Below are 16,664 nucleotides of genomic sequence, written 5' to 3'. Positions count from 1 at the left end.
AGGTCTGGGATTTTCCAACTCGTATTTTAGGACAAGGGACACACAGGTTATATTTAAGTTAGCATCTGTCACTAGTGCAGTTATATGAGGCATCTGAATCAAGAAAAGCATTTTTTTCCCTTCAATTTAAACTAAACATTAGCCTGGAATTGTTTTTCTTCTGTATTGCTGGGGAATAGAAATGAAAGTCTGCAGTTAAAATGTAACTCGAAAGAATTTATGTGGTTCACTGGGTAATAATTGCAACATTTTCCACGGCCTATTAAAGAGCAATTTCTTTGGTTTTATTAGGTGTTCCAGAATATTTTGGAGGGTTTTTCCTAGTATACCTTTTCTTTTTCAATTCTAGTTTGAGTGGCATGATATTCCTTTATTTCAATGGAGAAAGTGGAACTAATATCATAAAATAAAAATTACCAAAACACTTCTTTTAATGCTTATTTTATCCATTGTGAATGAAGAAAAATGAATCCTACAGTATTCTTGTGATTTACTATTTATTTTAAACACATTGATTTACATGTACTTTTCTTGACGCATAGAAGACAAAAAATACTGGTTAGCTTCTCACTACTCAGGAGTTTAATTAAAATATGTCTTCTGAAATGGGTCTGACCATAATACATACATAAACACAGAGAACATTTCATTTTCCTTTTTTTTTTTTTTTAAACCATTGTAAACCTGAGTTGGCTCTTGACCAAAGACCTTAAAAACCATTAAGGCTTTTAGAGAAATCATTTTCCTTTGTGAGCTGCATGAATTTCACAGTCACCATTGAGGGGGTGGGAAATGAGTTGGGCGTGAATCTGGTTGAAGCGTCTAGTCGAGAGAGCCATCAGGCACGGGGCTGTCCAGAATCAGTCGGTGGGTGGCGCCACAGGACTACATTTACACCACGAATGCATGGGCAGCTGCCAGTATGTGAATCTAATCTTAACAACTGCAACCGATAAAAATCAGCTTTTCCTCTTAATTACTGCTAAGTGAATACCTTCTGATATAGCAGTCAGATGGCAAGGGTGATTATTGAGCAAGAACTAACACTTCTTGAGAGCCAGAAATTCCCGGGGCACTCTACTGAATATTTTCACATACACATAATACCTCTTCAGGCAATCATGTCAATACTGTGGCAAAAACAATGCACCATTTCAAAAACGAAGAGGCTGAAACTCAGAAAGTTTGCCTCATGAACAGGCGGCCGTAAGTCTCAGAGCCCTATGGTGATCTGAGGGCAGGGACGGTGAAAACATATTCACACAAACAAATGTTTCCCAGACCCAGTTAATCTCAGGATCAACCAAGAATGATTCCTTGGACATCACCATAATGTCACAAAACAATAAGGTATTCGGAATACAGAAGGAGCTGGTGTTTACCAGCGAGAAAGTTCCAGAAACTGCATTGCCATTGCTGTTCTGAGTGGAATAAGCTGGTCTGGGAAGGCGGGCAAGTCCAAGGGTGACAAGTGGCACTTGTGCAGTGGTAGGGTCACAGAACTGAGGAAAGGAATGAAGGTTTCTTTCCAAGCAAGACATACACGTTAAAAAATAAAGTCGATGTGAGTTTATAAAGAGCTCACAGGACTAAAAATATACCCTCCACAGAAGCAAAAAGCAATTATGTCTTTTGTTGTTGTTTTGTTTTGTTTTGTTTTTTGCATATCTCTGAAGTGGACATGCTTTATAACAAGATGTCCACTGTGATAAATGCTGCCCTGGAGTTGTCTTTCATATATTGGCATCGTTGGGATATTGTTAGCCTCTTGCTTTAACTAAGTGAACAAAGACACATAAACTGAATCCTAAGTAAAGCAGCACATCATTCTGAACACCAAGACTTGCCCCTATAAAATGGGCAGGTTCCCTATGTTCCAACTCCATGTTCATATCACATCTGACCTGTCAACGGGTGCTTCCTGTGCATGTGAGAACATTCCCCTGGGTGGGCTTTACTTCGCCAGCAGCCAGAAAGAGCATGGTCAAGCCGGAAGTGACGATTCAGCCGCCTGCTGCAGCCTTGCATGTTAGGAGGAAATAAAAGAAAATGCGTGTTTCAATGTGGAAGCTGGAATGGTTATTGAGCTAATTAACGTGATGATCTTCGTAAGACTGAAAATCAGCTTTACTGAGGTTTATCTGACATAAAATTGACTGTACATATTTAAAGTGTTCAGTTTGATGAGCTTTGACATAAGTTCTCCCCATGAAACTATCACCACAATCGAGATAATGAACATATTAATCATCTCCAAAAGTTTCACTGTGATCCCTCCCTTTCACTCTGCCTTGTGATCCTCAAATGACTACTGATCTGCTTTCGAGCTCCACAGATGAGTTTGCCTGTTTTAGAAATGTATAGGAATCATACAATGTATCATTTTGTTTTCTGACTTCTTTCACTCAGAATAATTATTTTGACATTCATCCATGTTGCAGTGTGTATCCATAGTTCATTCTTTTTCATGGCTGAGTAGTATTCCACGGGGTGCATATACCCCAGCTGGTTTATCTTTTCAGCTCTTGATGAGCACTTGAGCTATTTCTCATTGTTGACTAGTGCTGATATGGTTGTAATAAACATACATTGTGCAAATGTATATGTGCATACATTTGGTTTCGTTTCTGGAGGGTAAATTTCTAGAAATTGTATGGCCAAATCATATTGGGAGGGCATGTTTAACTTCTGCAGAAACATGCACTGTTTTCCAAACTTATTGTCATTTTACATTCCTATCAGCAGTATACACGTGCTTGAGGTCCTCCACATCTCCCTGATGCTTTATAGGCTTAACCTTACTTTATTTTTTTAAATTTATTTATTTTTCTGCAACTTGGTCATCCTAGCAGGTATGCAGTGGTATTGCTCTGGTTTTCATTTGCACTTCCCTAATGACGCAGGATGCTGAGCGTCTTTGATCTGATCATTTGACATCTGTGTACTTTCTTTCACAATGTGTTTGTTCAAATCATTTGTTCATTTTTAAATTGGACTGTTTGTCTTCTTATTATCAAGTTTGTTTATTTTCACATTTGTGGTAAAATTTCTTTATTAGACACATGATTTACAAATATTTTACTCAATCTTTTGTTCTGTTTTTATTCTCTGAAACTGTGTTTTGAAGAAGAGAAGTTTTTAATTTGGATGAAGGTCAATTTGCAACCTTTTTCTTTTACAGACTGGGATTTGGTGTCATGTCTAAAACATATTGATCTAAGCCAATGTCACAAGGCTTCCTGTGTTTTCTTCTTGATGTTTTGTATTTTTAGATTTTGTATTTAGGTCTATGGTCTCTTTTTAGACAAATTTTGTACACCATATAAAGGTATAGTTGAAAGATTATTTTTATTTTACAGATGAATATTAAAATATTTCAGCAGCTGGGCATGGTGGCTCATGCCTGTAATCCCAGCACTTTGGGAGGCTGAGGCGGGCAGATCATGAGATGGTGAGATTGAGACCATCCTGGCTAACACGGTGAAACCCTGTCTCTACTAAAAATACAAAAAATTAGCTGCATGCGCACATGCCTGTAGTCCCAGCTAAGGCAGGAGAATCGCTTGAACCCAGGAGGAGGAGGTTGCAGTGAGCCGAGATAGCGCTGCTGCACTCCAGCCTGGGTAACAGAGCAAGACTCTGTCTCAAAAAAAAAAAAAAAAATCCAGCAAAATTTGTTCAAAAAACTATCACATCATCACCAGATAGTCTTTGCCACTTTTCCAAAAATCGTTTGTTCATATATGTGTGGCTATGTTCCTTGACTCTATCTTCTGTTCTAATGATCTATCAGTCAATCTTGATACCACATGGCCTTGATTGATGGGCCTCATAATAAGTCTTGAAGTCAGGGAATATTATTTCTCGAATGTGTTATTTTTCAATATTGTTTGAGGTATGTCCTTTGCATTCCCCTATAAATTTTAGAGGCAGTTTGCCCATTTATACCAAAAATATCTGCTGAAATTTTGATTGGGATTGAGTTTAAACTTCAGGCCAGTTTGAAAAAAAAAATAGACATCTTAACAATATTAACTCTGCCAACCCGAGATCACAGTTTGTCACTCCTTTATCCAGTCTTCTTTAAGTTCTTTCAGAAATGTTTTATAGTTTTCAGTGCTCTGTTTCTTGCAAGTCTTTTGTCAGATGTATATTTTTGATGCTATTGATATTTACATTTTAATTTTTGATTATTAATTGCCAGTGGAAACGCAGTTAGCATTTGTTTATTGATCCTATATCTTGCAAACTTGCTAAACTCACTTACCAGTTTCCCTAGCTTTTGGAGCTAACCTCAGATTTCCTACATAGATAATCTTGTTATTTGTGAATAAAGACAGTTTTACTTCATTCTTCCTAATTAGAATGCTCTTTCTTTATTGCTCTGAGTAAAATATCTAGAAGTGGTGAGAATAGATATCCTAATCTTGGGAGGGACATTAAGTAAACCACCATTAAATAAATACTAGCTGTAGATTTTTTCAAAAAAATCGGGTTGAGAATGCTTCCTTGTATTCTTTCATTTCTGAGAGGTTTTATAAGGAATAGATATTGGTTATTGTCATTTTTTGCATGTATTTACATGATTGTAGTATCTTTATTTTTTTCGGTCTGTTAATACGATGAACTTTATTGGTTGATTTTGAAATGCTGAGCTCATCCGGAATTCCTGGGATCAACTCCAGTTGGTCATGATGTATCATCCCTTTTTACATATTGTTGAATTTTATTTGCATAATTTTCTTTGAAATTTTTGTACCTGTGTTTATGGGAGATACCGGATTATAGTTTTCTTTTCTTGCAATGTCTTTTTCTTGGTTTGGGTATCAGATTATTCCTTGCCTCAAACAATAATTTGAAAAATATTTTTGTTTGTTTGTTTTTGAGACAGTCTCATTCTGTCACCCAGGCTGGAGTGCAGTGGCACAATCCCAGCTCACTGCAACCTCCACCTCCCAGGTTCAAGCGATTCTCTAGGCTCAGCTTCCCGAGTAGTTGGGATTACAACTTTTTTTTTTTTTTTTTTTTTTTTTTTTTTTAGTGGAGATGTGGTTTCACCATGTTGGCTAGGCTGGTCTCAAACTCCTGACCTCAGATGATCTGCTCGCCTCGGCCTCCCAGTGTGCTGGGATTACAGGCATGACAATTGATCCATTTTGTCTAAGTTGTTGAATTTGTTGGCAGAAAGTTTATTCATAATAGTTCTTTTAGTTCTTTATTATACTTTTTATGTTGGGAGTCCTTGCTCACTCTCTTTCTCTCTCTCTCTTTCCTGATTACTGGTTTAGCAACTTCGTTGCTGTTCTGAAAGAATCAGCTTTGGGTTTTATTGATGTTTTCTATTGTTTTTACATTTTCTGTTTCATGTATTAACTCTCTCATTTTGTTTTCTCTTTTTTACTCAGTTGGAATATAGTTTGACTTTCCTTTTCTGTTTTTTTTTTTTTTTCCCAACGTGAAGGTTGAGGTCATTGATATGTTAACTTCCTTCTTCTCTAATATTGCTGTGTAGTACTTGCCATGTCTGCTGGGCTAGTATCTGAGTCATCCCTAACCCATCAGTAATTGTGAGTGTAAAGTCTAAGATCTTTAAAAGAGTTACTGTTTTTAAAAATAAGTAGATGAATAAATATAAGTAAAAAATCACTGTTTTAAACAAAGTTACATGAGATTATTTCTGTATTTTAACCAAAGATCTCAGAAACAAGTATGCCAGTCTCTTGCAAAACATTGATCACTTCAATTTTCCTTCTGGAAACCAATCACACTATACACGTATGGGCCTTAATTTAGAGGTAACCCTAGGGACCCTGGTTTGCGAAAGCTCTCTCTTTATCACATTTCTCTTGTTCTTGACACGTTTTTTTAAATAACTTCTCTGCTTGGAGTTCCTGCAAGACACAGAATGATTGTTGCAGGGAGACCTTCACCCACGTTCATGAGTGGACATCGGCTGACTTGTTACTCTCTCAGCTGGAGAACAAAGAAGTCCTGGCTCCATTCCCATGAATGAAGGATGCTCCTTGAGATTCCTGGCTTTACCGGAGCATGGGTGTCAGCTCCCTACCTCTCAATGACTTGTGGTCATGCCATCTGTTCTGCCATGGGTGTGACATGCAAAGCCGCCACCTGCCTCCACCCCTTGGCCTGCATCAGCGTCAGTTCTAGACTTTTCCCTGGCTGTAAATGACTTCTACGATTTTAGCTCCTGTGGGTTTCTGTGTACACTTTCTCCATTCTTTCTCCCCCTCTTCTCCTGCCTCCCTCTTTTTTCTCTTACTTTCTTCTTTCCCTCTTTATTTTGTCTTGTTTCTAAAAATAAAATATTTTATGTTACTCTTACACACAAAATTTGTAGAAAAACATTACAGACATCCATAGACCCATCACCAAAATTAAACTGATAGATAATTTGTCTTTAGTAGCCCCAGATTTCTCTATTGCTGCTTTGTAATTTAAAAGTCATTATTTTATATGTACCATTAAAACCTTAACCCACATCCATTCCTTTACTTCATTCCACAAAAACAATCATCTCTAGTTTAATACATATATTGGTGCTTGTATTATTATGCTTTTAGAAGGTATATTTGGACATCGAGATAATGTAAATATTATCATATTTTTCAACATATAAATCATATCACAATACTTATTATATATTTGTTTTCAACTTGTTTTTTAAAACTCAACAGTATTCTGTTGAAATTTTAACAATGGTGATATGTAGATATAGTTCATCCAAAGATCTGCCGTGTAATATTTCACTGAATTAAATGAACAAAACTTGCTTACACATTCAGTTTTTGAGGGAAAGTCGTTTTTGTTTCTCATTATTTTAAATAATCCTGCAATCAGGATTCTTGTGCCTGTGTCCTGGCGAGCCATAGTTCGGTAGTGTGGAATATGGATGTAGAATGAAGCTGTGTATTTGGATGTGAACATCTTCACATTTACTAGTTATTGCCGAGGTATTTTCCAAAGCTGTTGAGCCGATCTGTACTCCCACCCACAATCTAGATTTCCTCCTGTTTCCCATAATCTTCTTCCACATACAGCATTATTAGACTCTTCAACTTTTGCCGATGTCATGATGTCATTTCATAAGAGTTTTAATTTATGTTTCCTGCTTAAGACTGATTTGATACATTTCCACGTGTTTATTAGCGACTCAAGTTCCTTCCTTTGTAAATTGCCTGCTCCTCTCTGGGAAGGGACCTCAAACCTGGAGTCTGGTGTGTCCTGGGATTCTATGGCAAAGAAGGATCTCTATTCATCCAGTCTGCAGTAAATACATGAATACATTTGGGGTGGTTTTTCTTCCACAGTTGCTTAAACCTGTGACGCAAGAGACATGCAGGTAATATCTCCAGAGAGTCTGGGGACAGACTGACAAGCAGGTGAGATAAAGCTCCCGTTGAAGATAGCAGAGTTGAGATTCTCCACTCTTGCTGGATTATCATACAGTTCCATCTCGTTACTGCCAGGGCCTGTGTGCTCTTGAAAGGAAACTTGGCTTTGGTAGGCCTGGAACACACCGTGGAAGTAAGCTGCCTCCGCCGCTGATGAACTCCAAGTGGAAGTTTCTACTCATTTCTGAGTGAGACTATTTCACCCTCTGTTTCTGATGCGTAATTCCATCAGTCACATATGACAATGGGTGAAGTAAATTAAAATGGACACCAGGCTGGCTGGGTGTGGTGGTTCACACCTGTAATTCCAGCACTTTGGGAGGCTGAGGCAGGTAGATCACTTGAGGTCAGGAGTTCGAGACCAACCCGGCCAATATGGTGAAACCCTGTCTCTACTGAAAATACAAAAATTAGCCAGGCATGGTGGCAGGTGCCTGTAATCCCAGCTACTTGGGAGACTGAGGCAGGAGAATCACTTGAACCTGGGAGGCAGAGGTTGCAGTGAGCCAAGACCGAGCCACTGTACTCCAGCCTGGGTGAAAAAAAAAAACAACAAAAAAAAGGACACCAGCAGGCCGGAAAAGTACCTGAGCACATAAAACCAGTTAGGTCTCATGAGCCACCTTCACCTTGCTTGATTAGTGAAACAGTGTGAATCTGTGTCTCCGCCAAATCTTATGTCAACTTGTCATGCCCAGTATTGGAAGTGAGGCCTGGTGTGAGGTGATTGGATCATGGGGGTGGATTTCTTATCGATGGTTTAGCACCATCCCCTGTGTGCTGTCCTTGTGATAGTAAAAGTTCTTGTGATATCTGGTTGTTTTAAAAGTGTGTAGCAACTTCCCCCACTATCTCTTGCTCCAGCTCCCTCCATGTGAGATGCACCCCCCGATCCCGATTCACCTTCCACCACGAGTAGAAGCTCCCAGAGGCCTCCCCAGAAACAGAGCAGATGGCTGCCCCATGCTGCTTGTACAGCCTGCAGAACTGTGTGCCAATTAAACCTCTTTTCACTATAAATTACCCAGTCTCAGGTATTTCTTTATGGCAACACAAAAACAGCCTAAAAAATTGCATGCATAAACAAAACTTGCAAAATTTATTGTAAATGCCTATATTTTTAAAAAATGAAGTTAAGGCTAACCAGTGAGAAGCCACCAACTAACTTTTACTTATAAAACTAGAACCTTTCCATCAAAACAGACCAAATAAGGTAACTGGATAACTATAACTAGTCAACAGTATATTTCCTTTACTTCCATGTTTATCCTATAAAAGCCTCCCCTTGGGTTCCCTGGTGGAACTCCCAAACCATATCTGGGTTTTGAGCTTCCCAGTTCATTAATCACTGTTTGCTCAAATAAACCCTTCAATCATGCTGTGCTTCAGTTTGCCTTTTAATACAACAGAACCTTAACTTTACTTATTTCTCTCGGGTTTCCAATTTTTAATTTTTCTCATTAATTTGTTGCAATTTTAATTTATTCTAGAGAGTGTTCTTTTGGTTTGCTGTGTGGCATGTTATTTGTATATGCATTTATTCATTTAAAAGGCTCTAAGTCTTTGCTTCACCTTTTAATTAAATTAATTAAATTGAACTAGTTGTTTAATCTTGAGGAAATTACTTAATCTACCATGCCTCAATATCGTCTCAGGAAAAATGGTGATAACAACATTATCTACCTGACAGATATTTTGAAGATCAAGTGAAGTAATATTAACAGAGGGAAGAGAACAAGGCCAGGTGCAAAATAAGCACTATATAACAGTTTGTTATCATTATTATTAATGGAGTCATTTGGAAAAAACAAGGTTTAATGTTAATGTAGTCAAAATGCACAACTGATTTGAGGACAGCCTGTTGATCTTTTGAAATTACTTAAAAAGTACTTCCCTACACTGATGTTAGATCAATATTTTCTATGCTGTCCTCTGAAAGTTTGTACTTGTGCATTTTAATTAATTATTTAGTTCATCTGGGACTTGTTTATAATTTGTATTTTTTGTATTCCATTTTTTCCTTTTTCAAATATAGATAATTATAATATTGAATAGTCTGCTTTTCTCACTAGTTATTTCATCTTTTTTCATGAACAAAATATTCACATATACATGGATATTTGAGCATCTTTATTTTTTCAAACAGTATTGGCATCCATACACCAATGTACACTTTTTAAATTGTTATAACTTTGTCCTTAAATTCTGATTAGGTGAAAATGCTTCCTCACCAGTGTACACTTTTTAAATTATTACAAATTTGTTCTTAAATTCTGATTAGGTGAAAATGCTTACTCAGTCTTCTTGGCTTACTTTGGTGCTTTGTTTTTGCCTAGGACTGTAATAAAAAACTTGCCAATATCTATATAATTTTATTGAGTTGCATAAAATGTATGGATTAAAATTGTGTCATATTTATAGATCAAGCAAAGAAGAAGTAATGACCTCTCTTCCCATAAATAAATATAATATGATAGGGTTCTTATTTTATTTCTGTCATCTTTTATGACTTTTATTAGCATATTTTGTTGGTCATTTTTCTAGGTAGCTCAATAATTTTTATTTCTACAATAAAGTAGATCTTGCATTTTTTTCTATTACATTTTACAATTAATACTAGTTCACCAAAATACTAATATACATATCTATGTATCTACATAATGTTATATATAGTATAGTTGCCATCATGTATGTATGTATGTATGCACTTGTATATATGTACATGTATTTGTATGTCTGTGTGTATATATACTGTAATCACATACATTAACAGCTATATTTCTTTTTTTTATAATCCTTATATATTACTTCTTGGTTTTCTGTTTGGCTAGAACCTGAGCACAACATAGAATCAAATCAGCTATAACTGGCATCCTTGCTATCTTCCTGGCACCAAGGGGAATTACTGTGATGTTTCAACACTAAGTATGGCTCACACTGTAGTGTTATTAAAGTAATGTTTTATAGTGTTAAAGAATATACTTTCCATTCCAAATTTGAGATCTCATATAATTTGTTATGAGAGTTTAGAGTTGGTTGAAATTTATCAAATAATATTTCTGAATTGATTAAGATAATACATGTTCTTAATTGTGATTATTAAATTGCATTAAATTCTTAAGTTTATACTACTATTTAGTGATGACCTATGTTTTTGTACATAAAGGAATTTGCTTTGCTACTATCTTATTTAGTATCCTTCCTTCTATGGTGCCAAGTGAAATCATTCTAGAATTTTTTTAACCTCTTTGTAATAAACTGTAGATTCTGCTAACCTTGTAAGTGAGTTATGGAGCTCTCCTTATTTTTTCCTTTGAAAGAGTTTGTATAACACAAGAATGATATATTCGTTGATATTTTGATAAATCTCATTAAACATATAGCCTGTACATATTTAGTTGGGGGGGAGAGAGAATAGAAATTTACTAATGACTTTATTTACTTAATGCTTTCAAATCTATCCAGGCTTTCTAGGTTTTTGACTTAATTTTCATAAGCGATGTTTTTATGGGGATTGTATATTTTATCTAAGTTTTCAGATTTGTCAGGATAAAATAGTTTGTAGTTTTTCATAATTTTTACATGTTTTTGTATCAATTTGTCACAATTTACAAATTGAATATAGTTTTACAAATTTTCTTCTTCTTCTTCTTCTTTTTTTTTTTTTTTGAGACAGAGTTTTGCTCTTGTTACCCAGGCTAGAGTGCAATGGTGCAATCTCGGCTCACTGCAATCTCCACCTCCCACGTTCAAGCAATTCTCCTGCCTCAGCCTCCCAAGTAGCTGAGATTACAGGCATGCGCCATCACGCCCAGGTAATTTTGTATTTTTAGTAGACACAGGGCTTCTCCATGTTGGTTGAGCTGGTCTCAAACTCCCTACCTCAGGTGATCCACCCGCCCTGGCCTCCCAAAGTTCTGGGATTACAGGTGTGAGCAACTGCGCCCAGCCATAATTTTCCGTTCTCTTAATTCTTTTTGACAGAGATTGTTTAACCTTTTGAAAAAAAGTCTGGTATAATTTTTATTGCTTCTTTAGGTTTTTTTTTTTTTTGCTTTTTATTTTTTCTATCTTTATTTTATCTATATATGTATTGAGTTTATTTATTTTTTTATTTTGCTTTAAGTTCTGGGATACATGTGCAGAACATGCAGGTTTGCTACATAAGTGTACATGTGCCATGGTGGTTTGCTGCACCTATAAACTAACCTAGATTTTAAGCCTTGCACGCATTAAGTATTTGTCCTAATGCTCTCCCTCCCCTTGCCCCAACACCCAAGAGGCCCCAGTGTGTGATGTTCCCCTCCCTGTCTCCATGTGTTCTCATTGTTCAACTCCCATTTATCAGTGAGAATATGTAATGTAAAATTTTCTGTTCCTGTGTTAATTTGCTGAGAATGATGGCTTCTAGCTTCGTCCATGTCCCTGCAAAGGACAGTTCTGAACTCATTCTTTTTTATGGCAGCATAGTGTTCCATGATGTGTATGTGCCACATTTTCTTTATTCAGTCTGTCATTGATGGGCATTTGGGTTGGGTCCAAGTCTTTGCTATTGTAAATAGTGCTGCAATAAACATATGTGTGCATGTGTCTTTATAGTAGAATGATTTATAATCCTTTGACTATAAACCCAGTAAGGGGATTGCTGGGTCAAATGGGATTTCTGATTCTAGATCCTTGAGGAATTGCCACACCGTCTTCCACAGTGGTTGAACTAATTTACACTCCCACTACCAGTGTAAAAACTTTCCTATTTCTCCACATCCTTTCCAGCATCTGTTGTTTCCTGACTTTTCAATAATCACCATTCTAACTGGCATGAGATGGTATTTCACTGTGGTTTTGATTTGCATTTCTCTAATGACCAATGATGATGTGCTTTTTTCCGTGTGTTTGTTGGCTGTGTAAACATCTTCTTTTGAGAAGTATCTGTTTATACACTTCACCCACTTTTTGATGGGGTTGTTTGTTTTTTTCTTGTAAATTTGTTTAAGTTCCTTGTAGATTCTGGATATTAGGCCTTTGTCCAATGGGTAGATTGCAAAAATTTTCTCCCATTCTGTAGGTTGCCTGTTCACTCAAAACGCCAAAAGTAATTGCAGCAATAGCCAAAATTGACAAATGGGATCTATTCTTCATTTTTAAAACTAGTTTTACAGAGTTGCTTTTCAATTGCAATTCTAACTCTAGTTTCTTTATAAATACGCTATGTTTTCTTTTTGGATCTTTTAGGCTTTCAATGTTTTTGGAATTCTGCTATTTCACTAATTCATGTCTAGGTGGAGATTTAATTTGCTCTATTCTGCTTGGGACAGAATTAGCTTATTCTCCTTCCATTACTTCTTAAAAATAAGTCGCCAGTACTTTTTTGAATATGGTCTTTCTGTACTCTCTGCTTTCTCCATGTTGGTTATGAGTCACATCTTTTCATGCTATTCTCCAGTGTCCTCCTGCTCTGTCACTTCCACTTTCCATCTTCTACTCTGTTTATTCTTTCCTGATAATTTCCTTTATTCTGTCTTTCAGTTTACCATTTCTCTTTCGCTGAAGCAAACTATTGGTTGTTAAAGCATCTATTGGGTTATACATTTTGCTTATTGTGTTTTTACTTCTAAACACTATTTTTATTATTTTAATATTTTTTATTTTCTTAGTGTTTTGGGATCTTTTATTAGCTTTTAAATTGTTATAATTTTAATTATTTAAAACCTCCACCCAATTATTATATTGTTTTGAATGCCTAGATGTGTGCATGTGTGCATGTGTGTGTGTGGGTGCATGTGTGTATCTAAGTCCAAGAGGAGGTCAGAAAGGACTAGTTACAGTTATTTGGATTTTATTGTAATGTGCAGTGTGTTAATATAAAAATTTCATAGCCTTAGTTTTGTTTAAGTAGTTAATAATTATTTACTAAACTTACTTTTCAGTTTATTAATCTAGCAGCTTTTTCTGTTTTTAAATTATTATTAATTAAATCTAATGGGCTGACAAAGATAAGTTTAAAGCACTCAGGACCATTTAATTATTTATTTGAATACGTTATCTTAAGTATTCCAACTCCATTTTGAGTTTAATATATTTAGAGTGTCTCTTTGAACACTTTACATTTCTGACAAAGTGAAAACATACAGTATAAAGAATAAAATATTCTCAGAAAATAAGATCTTGCAAATCTTAAAAATGAAATGCATGGTTTAATACATCAAGTGATTTTAAATGTGTTATATTCTAAAAGATTCGTAACATTTTTAGTTCAAAATTGTCTGCTAGCAGCCTTTAACCAGGAGCCTGTACAGGAAAATACAGGGTGACATCAGCCTGTTGAGACTCGGCTCCACACTCAACGTCCTCCAGGGTCCCTTCACCCACCCTGCTCTGAGTTGGTCACTCTGGGATCCCTGTCTTTCCAGTACCCTGTGTGCTGGAATGGGAAGTGACCACAGAGCATGGCTGCTGCATACTGAGCCTGGCAGAGGTTGCCTGGAAACTAGTGTGAGTGCGCTGCAAGTTGAACTATACGTGTTCTACATTGAACACCATATTTAATTGAAACAACATCTGACAGACAAACTGTAATTATTCAGACATTGGTAGACATTTGGTAGACATTTTCTTGAAAACAAATCAAATGAACCTGACACTTCAAGGAAAACAACTGACAGTATTTGTAGCCAAGGATAAAATTTAAGTTTTTAAGCCTGAGCTTGACAGCTTCTCAATACTTAAAGGCTTTTCTGATGAGATTGGTGATGGTATTAATAAAGGCAATTTTTTGATATTTTAAAATGAAATGTGTCAAGATTTGGAAGATCTGTAAAACTCAGTGAACCAGTATTTTCCAAATGACCAATGCAGGATGTTACAATTTCATACATGGGTAAAAGATCCATCATTCAAAGTACAAAATAGACCAGTGGATTTTAATGTAACAGAGCTTGAAAAATTGATTTATTTGTTTCAGATTCACATCGCAAGAAACTACTGCCTGTCTAGTTCTAGTAGTATTACAGACAAATATCCGCAATTATAATAAAAGGTTATTACAATGTTTCTCTCTTTTGTTGTGAGCCAGATTTCCTTCATATACTTAAACTAAAGCCACACATCACAACAGAGTGAAATGCAGAAACAGTTATTAACATCCAGTTGTCTTCTAGGAAGCCAGACACTCAAGATACTTGAAAAAGGTAAAAACAAAAAATGCCTCTCCTCTGTCTTTTCTTTTTAAAAGTAAAATTACTTTTTACAAAATATACATTATATATACACACATGCATTCAGCTAATTGTTTTTTAATAAATAAAAAATACAAAATTTCAGATTTTATTTCTAAAATAGTAAGTATTAATAGATACAACCGACATATATAAAAGTCTTATGTTTCCCAGCTTCATTGAGATACAGCTGGCAAATAAAAATTATGTATATCTATGGTGTATAATGTAGTGTTTTGATACATGCATACATTACAAAATGATTAAAATAAAGCTAATTAATATATTCATCACCTCATATATTTATCACTTTTTGTTATGAGAACATTTAAGATTTACTCTCAGTAATTTTAAGTATACAATACCATATGTTAACCATAATCACTGTACTGTACAATAGATTTTCAGAAGTTATTTATGTTTTATAATGAAAATTTAGTAATATTTGATGAACATCTCCCTACCAACCACCATTCTAGTCTTTGCTTCCATGAGTTCAACATTTTAAAATTTACGTGTAAGTGGGATCGTGTGGTGTTTGCTTCTCTGGACCTGTCTTATTTCACTTAGCACAATGTTCTCCAGGTTCACTGACGTTGTTGCAAATGACAAGATTTCCTTCTTTTTGAAGGCTAAGTAGTATTCCATTTGTGTGTGTGTGTGAGTGTGTGCACATGTGTATGTACATTTTCTTTATTCATTCATCCACTGATGGAAACTTAGGTTGATTCTATATCTTGGCTACTGCAGTGAACATGAAAGTTGCAGGTATCTCCTAATGACGTGAATTTCATTTTCTTTACATATATATCCAGAAAGGGGATTGCTGAAGCCTATGATAATTGTGTTTTTAATTTGCTGAGGAACCTTCATACTGTTCTCCATAGCAATTGTACTAATTTACTTTCTCAGCAACAGTGCAGTGTTTCCTTTTCTCCACATCCTCACACTCACTTGTTATCTTTTGCCTTTTTGGTAACAGCCATTCTACCAAGTGTGAAGTGCTATTTCCTGGTGGTTTTGATTTGCATTTCCCTGATGATTACTGCTGGTGAGCATTTTAAAAGTATACCTGTTGGCCATTTGTATGTCTTGATTTGTAGAAATGCCTTTACAGATTCTATGCCCACATTTTATATTGGGTTATTATTTTCTTGCTACTGAGGTGATTGTGTTCCTTATGTATTTTGCCGGACGTATGGCTTGAAACTATTTTCTCCCCTTCTGGAGTTTGTCTCTTCACTCTGTTGATTGTTTCCTTTACTATGCAGGGGATTTTTAGTTTGATGAAATCCTACTTGTCTATTTTTGCTTTTGTTACTTGTGTTTTGGGGGTCATATCCTAAAAAAAATATTACCCAGACCAATATCCAGGAGCTTTTTGCCCGTGATTTCTTCTAATAGTTTTACAGTTTTAGGTCTTATGGGTAAGTCTTTATTTTGAGTTGATTTTTATATGCAATGTGAGATAAGGGTCCATATACATTTCTCTTCATGTGTGTATCCCGTTTTCTCAATATCATTTATTGAAGAGATTGTCTTTACTCATTGTGTGTTCTTGGCACGTTTGTTGAGGAGCAAATGCGTAGATTTATTTCTGGCCATTCTATTGCGCACTATTGGTCTATATGTGTGTTTTTATGCCAGTACTGTGCTGTTTTGATTATTATAGCCCTGTAGTATATTTTGAAATCAGATAGTGTGATATCTCCAGTTTTGTTCTTTTTGCTCAAGATTGCTTTGGCTATTCAGGATCTTCTGTGGTTCCATACACATTATTGTTTCTTTTTTCACTGTTTTTATGAAAGTGCCATTAGATTTTTTATTTGAATTGCACTGAATTTGTAGACTTCTTTGGGTAGCATGGACATTTTAATATTAATTCTTCCAATCTCTACATGTGGGATATCATTCCATTTATTTTATTTACTTATTTATTTGAGACAGAGTTTTTTGGTCTTGTTGCCCAGGCTGGAGTGCAATGGTGCGATCTCAGCTCACTGCAACTTCTGCCTCCCAGGTTCAAGCAATTCTCTTG

The sequence above is a fragment of the Papio anubis genome, chromosome 5 (genome assembly GCF_008728515.1).
Source record: "Papio anubis isolate 15944 chromosome 5, Panubis1.0, whole genome shotgun sequence".
Classification (NCBI taxonomy): domain Eukaryota; kingdom Metazoa; phylum Chordata; class Mammalia; order Primates; family Cercopithecidae; genus Papio; species Papio anubis.
This window is presented reverse-complemented; position numbering follows the sequence as displayed.